General features: G+C 41.6%; 1 long non-coding RNA gene across 1 annotated transcript in view; it reads left to right on the top strand.

The window, feature by feature from the left end:
• The first annotated feature begins 2098 nt into the window (after window positions 1–2098).
• The window catches only part of LOC135109550 (uncharacterized), a 27157-nt gene continuing 9942 nt past the window's right edge, over window positions 2099–19313 (top strand). Inside the window, exons 1-2 of the long non-coding RNA XR_010272740.1 lie at window positions 2099–2316; window positions 3343–3533. This is a non-coding gene — a long non-coding RNA (uncharacterized LOC135109550). The remainder of the gene's footprint in view (window positions 2317–3342; window positions 3534–19313) is intronic.

Raw genomic sequence — 19313 nt, 5'->3', positions numbered from 1 at the left:
TCATATTCACTTCAGATAGGTTTAACAGAAACAGGTCTTCATCAACATTGTCAAATCTAACAGGCTTATGTACCACCACCTCATCAAGTTCCCAAGTTCCCCAGGACCAATGTGGCCCCAGCTGTCCTGCATGCTGGCACAGGTGGTTCATGTCCATACCACGTTATATAAACTCCAAACTGATGGGAACGTGGTCAGAGAAAAAAAAATCTGTCTGGTGAATCTTAAAATTATTAAAACATGTCCAACAAACTGAAAATTAAAAGGCCTAATTTGGATATCCATTGGTTTTTCTTTTTAAAAGTTTTTTTCACCTTTGCACAAATTTATAGCAGTGGATAGATTGTTAAATGCTAAAAGATCATTGTCAGAACATAGTGTCCCTAAAACATATGCATTATCATTAGCAACACTAACATCAACTGGTATTACAAGGTGAGTATGTAAGTGTGCATCAGGTATCTCACTTTTTATTAGCAAGTTGCATACAATTGAGCCAAACCTGGAGTTCAAATCACCAATAATTACAAATTTTTTATCACTATTGAAACTCCTTATCTTTTCCTGTATGGCCGAGAAGGATAAATGGTTAAAATAAATAATGCTTTGCCATCTCAATGCACTTCTTGAATGTGCACACTTTTACAAGATCTTTACCCTGGTATACTAAGTGAAAGTGGAGTTATTTCATTAATACTGGTAATGTCATAATTGATCAAGAAATTTGGACAATTTATTTTTCTAGTTTTGTCCTAGTAGCATTAATATTCCAAGAAACCAATTTTAGTTTACTTTCCTGTTGTGGTCTTCCTAAAAAAACCTGGAGGGTCCACTGGTCAATCACCATCCCATCTTTGTACTGACAACATTCTCTCACATTGAAATGGATGCTACACCCGGTGTTATCTGGTCATTCCTTCTCTCTCTGGCCTCCCTCAGTCTTCTCCACTCTGAATGCACACTTGGGTGAAAGTCCTTCCTGACATAAATTTTTTCTTAAAGGACCTCACAGGTCTTGATATGTTTAGCCTTGTCCAACACAGTGTCCCTCTCATCCAGAGAAGCCAAGGTGACCAGTATCAGGCATTGTCACTAGCCGCTGTTGCAGCCTCCTCACAGCACACAGCTCAACATCTGTCCCCACCATCTCCAACACCTCCACTTTTGCTTCATGTGATGTTGCTCCATCAAGACTTTCTTGGTGGTCAGGAATGCCTAGTAGTACAATATTTTTCTTCCATTTTCTTCCTCTTGAGGGCCCTAGCTCCTCAAAAGATATGTTGTTGTCTGCCATAGTTATGATTAATGTTATGTAAAAGCAAAATTAAAACAGCAGCCTGTCATATAAGGTAAGCAAGCAGGCTGGAGGAAGGGAGTGTGAAGTGTGTGGGTGTGGTGGTTAGGTTAGATTAGGAGGTGTTCCAGCATGAAATGTGACTAACAGCATGAGCCATCATTGGCTGGCTCTTCCCGTGCTGGTGTGGTGATGGAGTTACTTCTCTCTGCCCCCAGCAACTGATAGCTATCACTCAAGCATGACAAGAAGGTTCTGTGGATAATTTCACTTGGATGGAATTTTGACCCTATTGCAGTGGCCATTCTGACATCTGCACTCTCTCTGTCATGGTAGGAAGGTTGGAGAAAACAATGCAATAAAAGTAATAATCATAGCCACGAGGTCCTTACATCACTCTGGCTTCAGGTGCCTCATACAGGGTGTAACGCGAGTTTCTACAAATACTGAAAGAGGTGAGAGAATGTGAAATTCTAAGTAAAAAATGTTCTATACATATATGCATGTTAGGGCTTTGTTTACCCATCAGAGGAGCTCAAAATGTATGGGACTCAGAGGGTGTACTGTGTGTTTAGCTATGAGGTGATAGACAGATGGTTGCATTGTTGCAGCCTTGGAGGTTAAATTACCTTTGACTTTGAGTTCGACTCCAAGGCTGCAACAATGCAACCATCTGTCTATCGTCTCATAGCTAAACACACAGCACACCCTCTGAGTCCCATACATTTTCAGCTCCTCTGATTGGTAAACAAAGCCCTAAAATGCATATATGTATAGAACATTTTTTACGTCACGGGAGTACAAATCTTGGCGGGACAGCAGAGGACGGGAACTCCCGCCACCCGAAGCCCTCCGCCCGAGCGGGAATTCCCGTCGCCCGAAGCGTACGGGCTAAATAATATATCGACAAAACCATCCAGCACTCAGTGGCCCCATCGCGCTGGTCAGTAGAGGACCAGTGGCCACCAGACGCAGCGGAACCTTTCTGGGTCGTAACGTGATGACCCGGGGGACGTAGATAGGTGAGTATCCGGTGTGAGTGTCAGAATAATCCAATACTTGCTTAAAGGTCAGGGAAATTGAGCACACCAGACACGCTCCACAGGACACAAGCTCTCGTCCTTCACCTCCATTCATTTCAGCCAGACGACGCGAGGAGGAAAGTGCGGGAGACTGGAACGAAGCGACTGCAGTGTTATGAAGAATGAGTATGAAGATTCTTTGTCTTTTTATTTATTTATTTATTTATTTATTTATTTATTTATTTATTCATTTATTTTATTTATTTATTTATCTATTTATTATTATTATTATTTTTTATTTGTGGTGTGGGTTTGTGCTTCTAAGGTGAAGGGTCTGCTTGTCTTCTTTCCGAGATTTACACTATAATCTTTGAAGCAATACTCACATAAATGGGCACTGAATATTTACTAAAGCTTCCCCAAAGATTTACACTATCATTGTTCAAGCAATGCTCACCAGAGTGGGGACAACATTTAGTAAAGCTTCCCAAGTGTAGGTAGTTTGATGTCTACTTAGTAAAACCACCGCGGGTTACTGAAATAAAATGGTTCTCTCATAAGAGCGCAATGATGATTAATTTTGGCTCTTTCTCTATTTTCTTTTTTTCTTTTTTTTCTTTTTTTTTAATGATAATGCATGGCGTTAGCTACAGCATCATTATGGACACACTCTTCAAGACCCCCATTATTGTCGTAGGGAAAGTACTTATAGAACACCAAATCCGAACTGTGGCCTCGGTATTTCGTGTTACTGGCCAGTGTTCAGTTATATGATGCTGCAAAGAGTCTTCGGGTCCTCCAGGCTCAATTCCCTAACCTTGCTTTATACTCTCGCTCTTCCTTCTTACAAGCAGAAAGTGAGTCCATTGCAATATGAAAAAGGATATAAAAAAGGTGCCAGATTATGAAAAAATGCAGTTGTAGTGTAGATTGTTACTAATATTGTACCGAAATTAATTGTTCATACATATTTTGAAACTTTTAAAGCATTCTGTACATTTAACCGTGTTCTTTTATATTTGACAGTGCCGCCGAAGTCCCGAGTGGCTTCGAGACAAGGAAGAGAAGCTACGCGACTCACTTGAGCCAGTCAGTCAGTGGTCAGTGGCGTCAGCTTCGTTGTGGTGTACGTGTGAGTCTTCTGTGTTTTCTTGGACGCTTATTTGGGCTCTAGGTGAACCAAGACTCTCCCAAAGCTTGTCCACAGTGGTCAGCAGGTATGTTAACTTGGTAATAAGTGTATTTGGACATATACTGCTAGTGAAACTGGTGTGTCGTTCCTCGCTAGGCTAGTAGGAAGCAAGCGGTTGAGGAATCACAGTTGCCAGACCATTAATAACTAATATTTTCTTAATTTTGCATAGTTATCAGTTTTTTTGTATTTCATATGACTATCTAGGACGTAAGTGTTTCCAGTGCGATGAATCTAAAGGAATGGTGCTTGAAATGGGAGGCTTGAAATGGCTGAGGGACACGAAAATAGGCTTGAGTGTTGGAGGGAGTGCGCAGTGCGTTTACTGTCGAGGCGTCTCTGCTCCCTCACCACGCACCTCGCCGCTGTCACAACATTCCCAGGTATATATATTACACTTGTTTCTTGAATGTTTACCGTAAAGTCTGCAATCAGGAATCATCGCAAACATTAACCATGGTAGTCTTTCTGATCACCAGCACATCCTCTGCCGTTCCACCACTCCGATATTATCTTCCACTTCCTTGTCGCTGTTTGTTCCTCCATCACTTTCATAACCATCATCAACTGCCTTTCCCTCATCAGCACATCCTTCACCTCCACCACATCAACTCACTCTGATTCATCATCAACTCATCCATACGAGGAATCATGTGAGGAGTCAAGAGTGAGAGAGCTGAGGTGAATAAACACTCGTCACTAGAATCACTGTTCATCTCATGAAATTGGGAGTGACTTACCTTGTTGCCATGGGTTTATCTTTACCCCCACCAGCCACACCCCAACCCAGCTTCCCCAGCCTTACCTCCCCTAGTCTCACCTCCCCAGCGCCATCTTTCCAGCTTCCTGTTCCTAGCTTCGCCTCCCCAGCCTCACCTCCCCTGCCTTCCCTAGCCTCACCTCCCCAGTCTAACGTTCACAACCCTGTCTTTCTAGCCTCGCCTCCTCTTCCCTGCTTACCATGCCACCCCTCCCTCAGCTTCTCCACTCCCCAGCTTTAGCTGTAACGATCCCCGCACGCCCCGTAATTGCACAAGTCATTACCGTGTGTGTGTGTGTGTGTGTGTGTGTGTGTCCACGAGGCGGCCAGGAAGCAGCATTAGTATTGGCCTTTAGGTATTTACATTGACTTATTTTAAAGTGAATATCAGGCATCTCAGTTATACCTGGGGTGGGATTAGGTTAGCAGATGTTAGCTGGTTGTCTGTCTGTCTGTCTGTTTGTCTATCTGTTGATTTGTCTTTATGCCGATACAGCAATGTCATTTTTTTTTCTATTTACCTCAGTTTTGTTTTGTCTGTCTATCTATGTGTCTTTCTTTCTCTGCATCAGTCTATCTATCTGTCTATCTATCTATCTATCTATCTATCTATCTATCTATCTATCTATCATTTTATCTATCTATCTGCATCTGTTTGTCTAATTTCATCCATATATTTATATATCTGTCTTATCTACCTATGTAACTTCTCATCTCTCTCTCTCTCTCTCTCTCTCTCTCTCTCTCTCTGGTAGGCTCTGTGGTGGTTCCATTGGTATTCAGCCCGCACAGGATTCAGCCCACGGAATTCAGCCCACACGGAATTCAGCCCACACGGGATTCAGCCCACGGAATTCAGCCCACACGGGATTCAGCCCACGCGGGATTCTGCCCACGGAATTCAGCCCACACGGAATTAAGCCCACACGGGATTCAGCCCACGGAATTCAGCCCACACGGGATTCAGCCCACGCGGAATTCAGCCCACACGGGATTCAACCCATGGAATTCAGCCCACGCAGGATTCAGCCCACGGAATTCAGCCCACGCGGGGTTCAGTCCACACGGGATTCAGCCCACACGGGATTCAGCCCACTGAATTCAGCCCACACGGGATTCAGCCCACACGGGATTCAGGCCACGGGATTCAGCCCACACGGGATTCAGCCCACACGGGACTTAACTCACGGGCCCACACTGTTGAGTTGAATAGGGGTTTAATTGACATGGAACCCTTAGAAATATGACCATTTCTACTGAACGGATTTTTAGAAAAGAAAAGTAAATAACTTAAAGCAATATTATTCTTTGACTATTCATTATTTTTACAGTAGTTAGTGCTCTATTCGCCGAACCCAGCTTGCACCACGAGGAGGTTGAGCACCATAGCAAGCCTTATATATATATATATATATATATATATATATATATATATATATATATATATATATATATATATATATATATATATATATATATATATATATATATATATATATTCTAATAGTTTTTTTTTAGTTTCTTCAGTTTGTAACTTAGTTATTTTTCTGGGGGAGGCTTATTTTTCTGTTTTACTTTTTGTTTTTCCAATTAATTTTTTTCTTTGGAAATTCAGTTTGTAAATATTAGATGTTTTCTGTGAGGCTTCGATTTTTTATTATTATTTTTATGGAGCTTGTGCTTTAAACTAATCACTTATTTTTCCCCTAGTGGGAAGTTTTTTTTATATGATTTTAATCATTTTTTATTTGTATTTGATTTTAGTTGCTAAAGATATGTGCCACTGATCGCAAGTAATGCAACTTGTCATTTACATCATTGTAGCAGTCCACCCTTGCAGCCAGCCTCTCTGATAGAACAATGTATTTGTTTCTTGGTGGAGGGTTGTTTGCCACCTCGTTGTCTGCTAGTGTTTTCAAGTGAAGACTAATATCCTTTTTCAAACCATCCATTAACTTCCAGATGGAAGGATGCTGGGAAAGGAACAGACTGTTCAATCCATTGTGGTAGCCCTCAACAGCATTTGTGGTTCGTGGAATGTTATTCCTTGGAGCTGAAAAATGGTTCCAGACAACTGATGGGTACCTGGGTGGTCCCCTGTCTCTTCCCTGGCCCCTGTCCCTCCCCTGAATATAAGTCAGCTCAAAGTAGGCAATTAACTCTTCTACCCTATCCAGAGGAGGAAAGCTGTCAGCCAAGGTGTTGAAGATGACCAGTATATCTTCCTCAGGCACAAAAGAGAGAGCAACCAAGGATTTCACAGACATGTTGAATTCTACGTTACTCTCGTAGTCCACTTTCAAGCCAAGTTCTGCGACCTTTCGTTGGACTGACTGCCCAAGATGAAAAAGACAACCCTTGATGTCTGCATTGGGGTGTACCTGGCGGAAAGCATTCCGTGCAGCATTCTCGAAGTCCGTCAGAATTGTCTGGGGGTTTGCATCTGGAATTATATTTGCAAGAGCTTCCAGCATTTGCACATAGGTGACCTGCATTTTGTTTGGTAGAAGAAAGTACACACAAGGTGGGAACTTATTACCCACTTTGGCATGTATGGTGTACAGCTGGAAATAGATACTGGGAACAACTGCGAAGGTTCCATCACCAAGCCACACCTCAGCATTCTCTAAGACATGAAGTAAGTTCATGTCTCCCAAAATCAGGATCCTGCTGGGATCTTGAGAACCACTGTCATGCAGGACAATATCTGTGAACCTGGCAGGTATGGCAAAATTCAAGGATTGAGAGTTTGGTTCAACAGGGTTGGTTGCACGCCTTTTGGCCCTCACGCTGTCTTCCAGGGTTGATCTTTTGGGTAGCCTTTGGAGAACATCTTGTGACAAGCCAGTCATGTTTTCTGCCAAAATTGACCTGGTGGAATCTTGCCCAGCTGTCGCAGCAGACCTGATGTGTGACTGCACTTGCCTGACTTCTCCAGTTAGAGGATCCCCAGGGTGTGAATGATTAGGGTTTCCTTGACCATCAAGAACTATCCCCTGTAAGGTTCTTATACTGGCTGGACACTTGAATTTCACATTTTCTCTGCATCTCCAGGTGAGTTCTCCGTTCTTTCCCATTCGGTCTTTCCTCAGGACATACTCAAAGCCCCCAACCCTCTTCACTTGGTTTCCTCTTTCCGTCAAGTATGCCATTTTATCTAGCTTAGGCGAGTGCGTACGTGGGCAGAGCAGAGCAGCAAATGGCACTGATGACAATGCAAGAGCTGTGTTCAGAACAGGGACTTGCGAGGCGCTGTACACGGTGCGAACGTGTCCTGTTCCAGTCTACTATTGTACGCTACAGAGCGATCATTTTATTCGTTATCTATCTCTCACTAAACTGGTAAAATAGAGAAGATGTGTGTGTTTTCGCTCGAGTCTGCATGTATATACGAGAGAGAGAGAGAGAGAGAGAGAGTTCACATTCACACGCACGCACTCACCTAAGTTAGAGATTGTGTGTTTTTGTAGGAGTCTGCATATTAATGTGTGTGTGTGAGAGAGAGAGAGAGAGAGAGAGAGAGAGAGAGAGAGAGAGAGAGAGAGAGAGAGTGTGTGTGTGTGTGTGTGTGTGTGTGTGTGTGTGTGCGTGTTTACATTCGCACGCACACACACTCGCCTAAGCTGGAGAAGAAATGTGTGTGTTTCCGTTCGAGTCTGTATATATGCGAGAGAGAGAGAGAGAGAGAGAGAGAGAGAGAGAGAGTGTTCACATTCACACGCACGCACTCTCCTAAGCTAGAGAAGATTATATGTGTTTTTTCGCTCGAGTCTGCATATAAACGTGTGTTGGGTATAACAGAAACACAGAGTGGCTGGATGTGATTGTAATAGCCGCAGGCGTACAGTGACCTGACGGGCGTCTGACTCGGTGACTCCCCCACTGGCTGTGTCCTTGAGCCTGGCTCGCAGTTGCCAGCTCTCACAAGAAACTAAAACTCCTACAACGTGTGTGTGAGAGAGAGAGAGAGAGAGAGAGAGAGTGTGTGTGTGTGTGTGTGTGTGTGTGTGTGTTCACATTCACACGCACACTCTCCCCTAAGCTAGAGAAGATTATGTGTGTGTTTTCGTTCGAGTGCATATATACGTGATGAGAGAGAGGGTGTGTCCACATTCGCAATTCCGAGGGCTGAATCCCATGTGGGCTGAATCCCGTGTGGGCTGAATCCTGTGGGCTGCATCCCGCGTGGGCTGAATCCCGTGTGGGCTGAATCCCGCGTGGGCTGAATTCCGCGTGGGCTGAATCCCGCGTGGGCTGAATCCCATGTGGGCTGAATTCCGTGTGGGCTGAATTCCGTGGGCTGAATTCCGTGTGGGCGGAATCCCGTGTGGGCTGAATCCCGTGTGGGCTGAATCCCGCGTGGGCTGAATTCCTTGGGCTGAATCCCGTGTGGACTGAACCCCGCGTGGGCTGAATTCCGTGGGCTGAATCCCGCGTGGGCTGAATTCCATGGGCTGAATCCCGTGTGGGCTGAATTCCACGTCCACCCTCTGTGGTATGTGGTTCGTGTGGCAGTCTGAAGGTTCACGTTCGATCGTGGAAACCTCCTTTTTCGTCACCTTCACCTGGATGTTGCGGTGTCATGACTCAGTTAGAATCATTGATGCAGTGAGGCGCTGGTCACTGCACGGCGGGGGCGCTTCGATCATGTATATCGTGCGGGAAAATTAGTAACTTCCACCTAGTGTTAAGAAAGTGAGAGGAAGAAATGTTTGCCAACGCCCTTCATGAGGAGACGAAACGAACTGGAATAGACCAGAGAACCTCATGAAAATAAAACCTTTTGCTTCACATTCGGTTTAAATTGTTGAACTTGCCTATGGATTCCCACACTCTGGCGTCTTGAGTGAGTTTTTTTTTTTTTATTGCATGAATACAAAAATAAAGTGAACCTCTTCCCTCTCACTCACAGTCTTCAAGGAACATTGTAGTTTTTGTTGTCCTTGGCACGAGCTCTTAAATGATAATACTAATAAAAAAAGAACAATAAAAAAATATCTAATCCAGTAAAGATTTCCCTCCCACTTACAGTCCTCGTTTTCTAAGCTCTCCACGGCAGGACTCCACGCAGGTCGCAGGAAACTGAGGGCAGAGTCTTCTTTTTTATAGCCTTTGTTCTACTGTTAACATTCATTCTGCTTCGTGGGTTGGGAAGTGTTAAGTTGATATTTTCTCGTGTCTTAATTCTACACAATTCTAAAACATTTCTTTTTGGAAAGTGAGGAAATACGAGTCAATTCTTTACCTTCAGTTTTTGTTCCATTAATACGAATCCCTGTGCTATGTAAATATAGTAATGTTTAATAGATACTTATATTCACTTTTTATATTGTTCAGTACATAATCTTAGCCACGTTCCTTAACAGTGAGGAGGGATGCATAGTGTGTATCCCTAACTTTTGTTGTACTGATACCATTCCTTCTGCCGTAACTTTAGTGCTTTCCACGAAATATTTTTCTCACTTTGAAAGTTCTTTACGACAAATCTCAAACATGTTCTTGGAAAGTGAGAAAACAAGATTATTTTTCTGTCCTTTGTTCTACTCCTACGATTCTTCCTGTTTCCTAGGCTTGATAATCTCAAACTGACATTTTCTCGTTTTTGTAATTCTTCAAGGGAGAAATTTCAAACACGTTCTTCAGAGTGGGGAGGCCTGTGTCTTCCTTACCTTTAAACTTTGTTCTGGTGATATGATTTCTTCTACGCCGTAACTTTAATAGTCTTCAGTACATATTTTCTACCTTGGTTTAGTAATACCATTCCATCTGGTATGTGTGTCTTAAGCTGATATTTTCTTGTGTTCTGAGTTTTTAGGAGAGGTTTTAATTACGTTCAGAAAAGTGAGGAAAGAGGAGCCTTCATAATCTTTAGCCTTTTTCTACCAATGTGATTCCTTCTCTTACGTCCGCTAGTAAGTCTTAAGTTCAATTTTCTCGTTTATATATATATATATATATATATATATATATATATATATATATATATATATATATATATATATATATATATATATATATATATATATATATATATACATATATACTTTTTTCTTATTTATTTATCTATTTATTTATTTATTTTTATTTATTTATTTATTTTTTTTTTTTTTATTTTTTTTTTTTTTTGCGATGGCCTTTGAGGCATGGTCCATAAAAGTGAGGAGAGGAGTACTCTTTACCTGAAGCTTTTGTTTTTGTAATACGATTCCTTGTGGTGTGTAACTTAAGTATTGTTTTTGTAACAATACAATAAGACAGAATTTCACCACGTGCCTGGAGTGTGAGGCGGGAAGAGTCAGTTCTTTATCGTTGGCCTTTTGGTCTTTTTATTTCATCACGACAGAATCTCAACCACTTCCTTGAAAAGTGACGACCAACGAGTACATGACTTATTTGTGGGTTTTGTTATACTAATGTGATTCCTTTTGTTATGTAAGTTAGTGAGTTTAAGTGATTTATTCTCCTTTTCTTAATTTTTTCTTGACTGTTTCAAACCACGTTCCAGAAAACTACGGAAGGATTAGGGTTCTTTATCTCTGCCTTGTAATGTGGCAGTTCAAATCCTTCTCTGATGTAGATTTTATTTATTTATTTATTTTTATTTGGTTTTCAGAATTGTTCTGGGCAGATTTTAAACCATGTTTATTATGAAAAGTTTTATTATTATTATTATTATTATTATTATTATTATTATTATTATTATTATTATTATTATTATTAGTCTCTAAGGAAATATTTAATTTTTCTCTCGCCAAACTTCTGAGGACAAGAATCTAAGCCACGTTCAAGGTGAAGGCTTCGTTTCATGGAATAGAAAGGGATGTGTTTTGTTAATGTGTAGCGGCAGATTCATCCCAGAGCGTGTCTTTACAAGCTAGGGAGTCTTAGGCAAACATTTTCTCTTCTCCTTCAGTTCCTCTGGATAGAAATCTGAGCCACATTCCTGGCAAAGTGAGAAGAAGTTTGTGTTTTCTTTATTTATAGCGTTAGTTTTATTTCCAGGGCTCATTTTTGGCACGTAAGTATATGTTTTATTTTTATTTATTACTTTTTTGATGAGGGAGGTGGACGTGACCAGAGTTTGAACTGAGCAGATTGAAAAGACTAGCGTTAACTGACTGAACCACAAGGCACTTGTTTTGTGCGTGTAAGCAAGCTACTCTTAAGTACATATTTTGTTTTATACATTTACCACGACGGAAATTTCTCAAGTATAGCAAAAAAAGGCTCCTTTCCTTTCAACAGATTTATTAGAGTCGTGTTTGTCACTTCCAGCATTACATTTTAGGTTAGATGGTCGTAACAATAAACTCCACATGCAAGCCTTAAAGAATAACATTTACTTCCACAAGGCACTGTAATTAAGTTCCTCATCTGCAGCATCAATTCCATCCCAGCGATTTCTTGTGGTGTGTATTGCACGATCGCTTACTTACTTACGATCGTACGATCCCGGTTATCTCTCCAAGAAAGTGGACGTTACACTGATCCCGGAAAGTTTTAAAGGTCTGGATTTTTAAAGGCTTCGAGTGCCTACCTGACCTATCCGAAATCGCCAGAATTATCTCTCACTGTACCTTTACCTTGACTCAGCACACCTGGAATCACCTCCAATACCAGATCAATGTTGGGGGAGTAGAAAACACGATTCTTCTATGTTACAAGCACATATATTAATATTAATAATAATTCACAAACAACATGAGGTAGTACACGTTACTACATGACGTTCTCGTCACTTCACACAACACCACAACCCGTTTACACCTCCACCAGTCACTGAAATATTCCCCTCAACCGCAGGAATTTACCCAGACGCCATTACCGCGTCCCCAGACAATAATTCCCGTATTTCACCTCCTCAAGCCTCACAGGAGATTACCACCATCACCAAAGATTACTCATAACACCATAACATCGTCCCCAAAATCACCAATGCACCACAACACCAGCTTCCAAGGTGAACACCACAACCTCCACTCACAAAATGGCTGCCAGTTTGACCTATGACCCCTTCGAACAGCGTCACCGGCACAAACTCAACAACCGAATTTGAGCGGACAAGAGCTCTTGGTACCACAAAAGACTCACTAACCTGATCCTGGATATCAAGGTTATACCGCTACACCACTAATACCTCCACAAACTCACTCCATCACCAATCCACACCAAGATCCTTCCCTGAGAGACGCCTTCCCTCCGATATACCTCACGACCTTCCCCTCCTTGGAATGTGTTGTTGTCCACTCAAGCTCCCCTCGTTTCAACATATTTCCACCTCAATTATACTTCCTCCCTTATACATACAAAGATATAGAGAATTTAAATTATGAAGAGAATAATACTACATGATATAAAAAGAGTAAATAAGCCTTACACTACTTATAACAATAATAAGGATAATGTCCGAATGGCAGGTAACCGGAACACGGGGGACACTAAGAAAACGTGATCCCATTCAAGGTAAACTCGGCCAATAACATGACAGTAGGTTTATGTAGAACAACACTGGGTCTACAAGCTGCTCATGTTTGTCTGTCTGTCCACGCGTCGCCTGGAACTCGTGTACTGAAAGCCTGCATGGAAATCTGCGGCCGGAAGGGAATTATATCTTGGAACGAGTGAGGAGAGCGGCAGGCAGACCTTGGCAACCCCTCGCGAAGTCCTGGTGTATGTAATCCTGCGTGTAAGGTCTCTTCGAGCTGCCGGGCTGGGAGGTGGTGCAGTTTTGAGTACTGGCAGGTGTATTGTATTGGCAGCGGTGTGCGTCCCTCCCCTGTCGTGCAATTCAGGTACTGCCCGAGCCTTTTGAGTGAAGCAGCTTCTGAGTCTTTGTGAAACGTGTTGGTGTGAAGTGTGGGTTTGAGAGGCACCACTGGCAGGCCACGAAGAACAGTGTGGCCCGAGTACTTCAGCCTTTTTACTGTTTATTTTATCGATGGGCAGTGAAATTGGGTACTGTTCGGAACGGAACGGAAAGAAAAGAGTGGGGGAAGTAAAGAAGAACAATATATAGAGAGAGGGAAATATGGGTGAATACGAAGTGAAAGAATGGAGTGAAAGGCAGCTGGTACTGTTCGAACCCCTTGACTTACGTGGCTTTTCATCAGCCTTTGTAGAATGGTATAAAGTGTGGCTGTCAAAGACACTACTGGCAGCGTAAAGGATGACAGGACACTTCACACCTTTTGTGCTTGTTTCATTGTTGGTCACTAAAATGTGTGTGTGTGTGTGTGTGTGTGTGTGTGTGTGTGTGTGTGTGTGTGTTTTAGTCATTCAGCACTAGGAAGCAGACAAGTATTAAAACAGTTTTTCTATTTACCAGTGATAAGAGAGAGAAAACACACACACACACACACACACACACACACACACACACACACTTAAGGTAGAGTTGGTGTTAATCCATTAACTGAGGATTACATAGGCGGGGCGCGAGGCAGTTTGATATAATGGGTGTGTCACATAAACAGCTGCGGTGCTCCTTGGTGTATGCAATTTTATTACATTTGCTTGGTGTCAACACAGTTACGTAGTTAATAACTTGCTGCTTCTTTCTCCGACATGGTCTGTATTTCCTGCTGCCTGTCACTGGAGCTGTCTCCACACACAAGTGTCCTCAATAAAAACTACATTGCCTTTCTTTCAAATATGTCTTTTTTTTTTTTTTTGCGGGGAAGGATGACTCTATGAACCATTATCTTTCCCTCATTCCTTCACTGCTCATCCAAATTCATATATATATATATATATATATATATATATATATATATATATATATATATATATATATATATATATATATATATATATATATATATATATAGTATTAGTCCTTCACCTCGGAGTCCCCATCTGGGGAGGGGACCACAAATGTCCCCAGGTAGGACTGCTCTTCAGATATCGACCCTAAGTGCCTTGACACCCCCCTCAACTTTTTTTTTTTTATAAACTTCTGCAACGTTCGCGGCCATAGAACTAATTTTCAATCTGTAGAACACCACCTCTCCTCTTGTAAACCTCATCTTCTTTTCGTCACTAAAACACCGGTGTCTGAGGCAACAAACACCGGTGTCTGAGGCAACAAACATTTCCAAATTATTTCCAAAACTAAAGTGTAAACTGAGTTATGGTTATATTTCTGCATCACATGTGCAGAGAGAGAGAGAGAGAGAGAGAGAGAGAGAGAGAGAGAGAGAGAGAGAGAGAGAGAGAGAGAGAGAGAGAGAGAGAGAGCTGTGTTTTCTAATATTTTCTACGGTTTCTTCAGTCATTCATGTGATGAAAAGTGAAAACACCACCAGGACCACCACCACCACCACCACCACCACCACCACCACCACGAAGAACAATGATAATGATGATATATTAATGATGATAGTGTCGATAATAATAATAATAATAATAATAATAATAATAATAATAATAATAATAATAATGATAATAATAAAAGACGATCATAATCAACTCAGCATGTGTCGCCATAGTTTTGTTGAGAGAGAGAGAGAGAGAGAGAGAGAGAGAGAGAGAGAGAGAGAGAGAGAGAGAGAGAGAGAGAGAGAGAGAGAGAGAGAGAGAGAGAGAGTTTTGCGCGTCTGGATTAATTAAAAATTCTTGAGGGAGTTTTGAGAAGTCACTATTAAAGCTTGCTTGAGGGGATATGGAAGAATGGAGAGGGGAGGAAGGGGGAGAAGGTAGAGAAGGGAGAGGGGAGAGGGAGGATGGGAAGGGGGGGGAGGGGAGAGAGAGGGAGGGAAGGGAGAATGGAAAGGGTTGAAGAAAAAGAAAGTTTAAGGAAGAGATGAGTGTTGTGTTTTCAAGTTTTGTTTATTTATTTATTTATTGTTATAGGTGAGAATTGGGATTGTGGAGGATAATTTTTTGTTTGTTTGTTTGTTTGTTCTTTCTTGTTTGACCCGCCTTTCGTTCCTCGTTTCTTTGTTCTATATTGTTTGTATTTACTGGTGTTGTTCTTGTCTTCTTGTTACTCCTTTTTTTTGTCCTTTTCTCCTTCACCTCCTCTCCCCGCCCTTTTCCTTTTCTTTTTTCTTCTCTTTCTTTTCATTTTCTTCTTCCACCACCACCACCACCACCACAACTACTTTTTTTCTTCTTTCTCTTCTTCACCTCCACCACCACCACCACCACCACCACCACCACCACCAGTTCCCTCCACATTTATCACATAGTCAGTCTCTCCTCACTCGGTCCCTAGTACACAGCAGCACTCGTTCCTCACCTAGTGGCGGCAGTTAGGGTGCACGTCACTCCAGGGTGTTACAGGAGACTCATTAGAGGACAGTGAACACGTTGCAGAGGCTCAGGTATTGTCAGTATTTACTTGGATATAAACACCTTCATTATTCTCCACTCGGGTCCTCTGTGCTTTTTTTCCTGACAGGTTCAAGATTGACTTAAAGAGACTAGAAGAGACTGGTTCATAAATAGATAGGTAGATGAATGAAACAGAGTAAGGAATCAGGTCATTAGTGCAGAGTTATTTGGGAGTTTTAAAAGATTGGACAAATTTATGAATGATTAGTGTAAATTGATGTGTTTTGTAAAGACTGCCACGTGTAGGCCTGATGGCTTCTTGCAGCTTCCCTTGTTTCCTTTGTAATGTTCTTATAGCCTCGTGTTCTTGAGCTTTTTCTGTCTCACCAGGGCTATTTTCAGAGGCTACAGAGATGTTTTCTGAAGTTGTCACGCGTGCTTCTCCCACTGGTTATGTAGAATCCTTGATCACCTGCTGCTACAATAATGATCATTGTGTAGGGAGGGGCTAGCTGGTTTACTGAGGGTTGGGGGCGCCTCTCCCCTCGACCTTCCTCTCTCACGCTTCGCTGCCTTACGTGGGGTGAACACGACCTGGGAAGACATAAACTGATAAAGGAGGAGGAGGAGGAGGAATACAAAGGAATACAAAGGAATACAAAGGAAAGCCAAACAGCAACAGACCTTTTGGTCCTTGCAAGGCTGTTTAGTAACTACTTCTAACTAGCTACAGTGAAGAGAGACAGGACAGCATAGCAGAAGGCTCCTCCCCACCCACCACTCCCTCCAGCTTGCGCTGGCATGGAAATAGTTGGGAAAAGTACCATGCAGTATGGAAAAACTGACATGGAAATTTTCATAGGAAAGGATGAAAGGAAGTTCTACTATTCACCCTACGGTGAACTCTATACGCCTATCTGAAAGTTAATACAAGTTATATTAAAATTGGTGTCTGTTGAATAAGAGTTTAATAGTGAATTTAGTAATTATTCGGACAAGAAGAGAGCTTGTTAGGGATTTGCTTTTAAATATTTGTCTATTTTATTTTTGAATGATTCAATAGTATTGCTGTTCACAGTTTCGGCAGGAAGTTTATTCCATATATTTACAATACGATTAAAGAAGAAATGTTTGGCCTCGTGGGATTTAAAACGTTTGGGTATAATCTTGAATCCATTATTTCTTGTTAGGTTAGAATGATCAATGGTAAAATATTTATATGCATCAATGTTACTATATCCTTTGAAAATTTTGAACATTTCAATTAGGTCTCCTCTTATCCTGCGCTTTGTTAAACTAAATAGGTTTAGTTCTTCAGTCGTTCCTCATACGGCTTATTGCGCAATCTTGGAATCATCTTTGTGACTCTGCGCTGTATCTTTTCTAGTTTTTCAATGTCTTTTTTGTAGTATGGTGACCAGAACTGTACACAGTATTCTAGATGAGGGCGCACCAGTGAGTTATATAAGGCAAGTATAACCTTTTCTGATTTAAATTCAAAGGTTCTTCCAATGAACCCTACTAATTTATTTCCCGTCTTTACTGTTTCTGTGCAGTGTTGACTCGGCTTTAGGTCGTTTGACACAACGACACCAAGATCTTTTTCTTTATCAGCACTTGACAGTGGCATGTTATTCATTACATATCTCGCCTGAACATTCTTGCTTCCGATATGTAGAATTTTGCACTTTTCTATATTGAATTTCATCTGCCATTTTTCTGCCCAGCTTGTTAGTTTATTGAGGTCACACTGCAGTTCCTGCCATTGTGACACAGACGTAACTCTACTTGTTATTTTGGTGTCGTCTGCAAATTTACTTATTTTGCAGTTTATCCCTTCATCAATATCATTTATGTACATTATGAAGAGTACTGGCCCTAATACAGAGCCTTGAGGAGGAGGAGGAGGAGGAGGAGGAGTACTTAGCGGAATAAAAGAAATATAAGTACAGCGGAGACAAGTGGGAGTGAAAATCTGAAGAGGAAAATAGGGAAATGAAGAGAAAGTTTAGTGATAAGTATGAAGGTTACGAGACTGGAAAAAAGAAAAAATGAAGAACTGAACCAGAGGGATGAACAAGAGAACATGAAAATGAAGAGAAAGGATCAGATGAAGAGGAGAAGGAAAAGGAGAAACAGGAGAAGAATTAAAAATAGAAGGTCGAAGAGAAGGAAGAAGAAGAGGAAGGGGAAATTGACAATGAAGGAAGAGGAGGAGGGGGACGAGGAGGACAAGAAACAGAAAGAGAAGAAAAGAGAGAGAAAAAATAAGTAAGACGGAGTAAGGGAACATGAAAAACAGAGGAACACGAGAATAGAGAAAAGAAGAAAAAAGAAAAGAAAAAAAGAATAACATCAACAGTATCACAAGGTCATTACCTTCACACGGTGTTCACCTGACTGACTCCATGAAATTCGTGCACAAGTTTGCTTTTCGCTGACCAATGCTCACCTCAGCCTCTGCTTGCCTGATTGCCTGCTTGAGGGAACGTGAATGCCCTGAAATTAGTGATTAGCGGACGGCGAGGGACGGAGAGGGAGGCTGGCTGGCGGTGGGAAGGAGGGAGTAGATAGGTGGAATGATGGATGAACTAGAATGGTGGATGGGATGGTTGATAGTGGGTGGCTTGGATGGTTGATGGAAGGATGGAAGGATAGAAGACTGGGATGGACTAGGATGACTGATGGAAGCATGTCTGGACTTGGATGGTTCACAGTGGATGGTCAGGATGGAAAGTGTTGATTGTGTCAGTTTTTCTTCGTACTGTGAACCTCAGAGGGAAAAATGTTGAAAAAAATGCCTTGAGTGGAATGTGTCCAGAGGGGAAAATGTTTAAAGGGGAAAATTATTAGAGGGAAAATGAATAGAGGGGAAAATGTGCACAAAAGGAAAATATCAAGAGGGAAACACCACTACAGAGAAAAATTACTTGAGGGAATTATGTCCAGAAAGGAAAATATCTAAAGAGGAAAATGACTAGAGAGGAAAATAATTACTAAAAGGAAAATGACCACAGGGAAAATTACCAGAAAGAAAAAAAAATAAAAGGAAAACTCTTCAGTGGGGGAAATGTGTACATGAGAAAATAACGAGAGAAAAAATGACGATAAAAAAAAAAATGGCGAGGGGAAATTTAAATAGAAAAATTACTCCTTTTTTTTCGATATGGTTCCTGTGACCTCCCTGTAGTGTGAAAATACTCATACATACAAGGCAGGGAGCGTTGTAATTCTATCTAGACTCTTGACCTCAGCTGAAAGTCTTAACAAGGTCCTCACACCCTCTTCTCTCTCCCTCCTTCCCTCCCTTCCTCCTCTTTACCTTCTTTCTTCCTCCTGCTCTTTCTTCCTGTTCTTTCATATTTTCTTGTCTAACACTTCCTGGTTTCCTCATTTTCTTATCCTCTCCTCATTCTTCTCCTCCTCATCTTTCTCTTCCTCTTTCTTCCTCTTACTGGTTGCTTTTCTTTCACGCGTTCTGCTTTCCTAACTTCTTCCTGCTGTCTCTTTACTCCTCTCCTACTCATTCCTCCTACTCTTCTTATTCCCATCTATTCTTTCTTCTCTTTCTTCCTTTTTCAGTCTTTCTTCTCTTCCTCCCCTATCCTATCTACTGCCTTTCTTCCTCTTCCTTCTCCCGTCTTTTACTCTAATTCTTTTCCTTCTACTCTTCAAATGTTCCTTTCCTCGTGTTTCCTTACGTCTCTACTAGTCATAATCTTCATCAGTAATCTTCCTACACCTTCCCTTTTCTCTACTGCTTTTGTATCA

The sequence above is a fragment of the Scylla paramamosain genome, chromosome 19 (genome assembly GCF_035594125.1).
Source record: "Scylla paramamosain isolate STU-SP2022 chromosome 19, ASM3559412v1, whole genome shotgun sequence".
Lineage (NCBI taxonomy): Eukaryota > Metazoa > Arthropoda > Malacostraca > Decapoda > Portunidae > Scylla > Scylla paramamosain.
The sequence above is the reverse complement of the archived record's forward strand: the minus strand, read 5'-3'. Positions and strand labels throughout refer to the sequence as shown.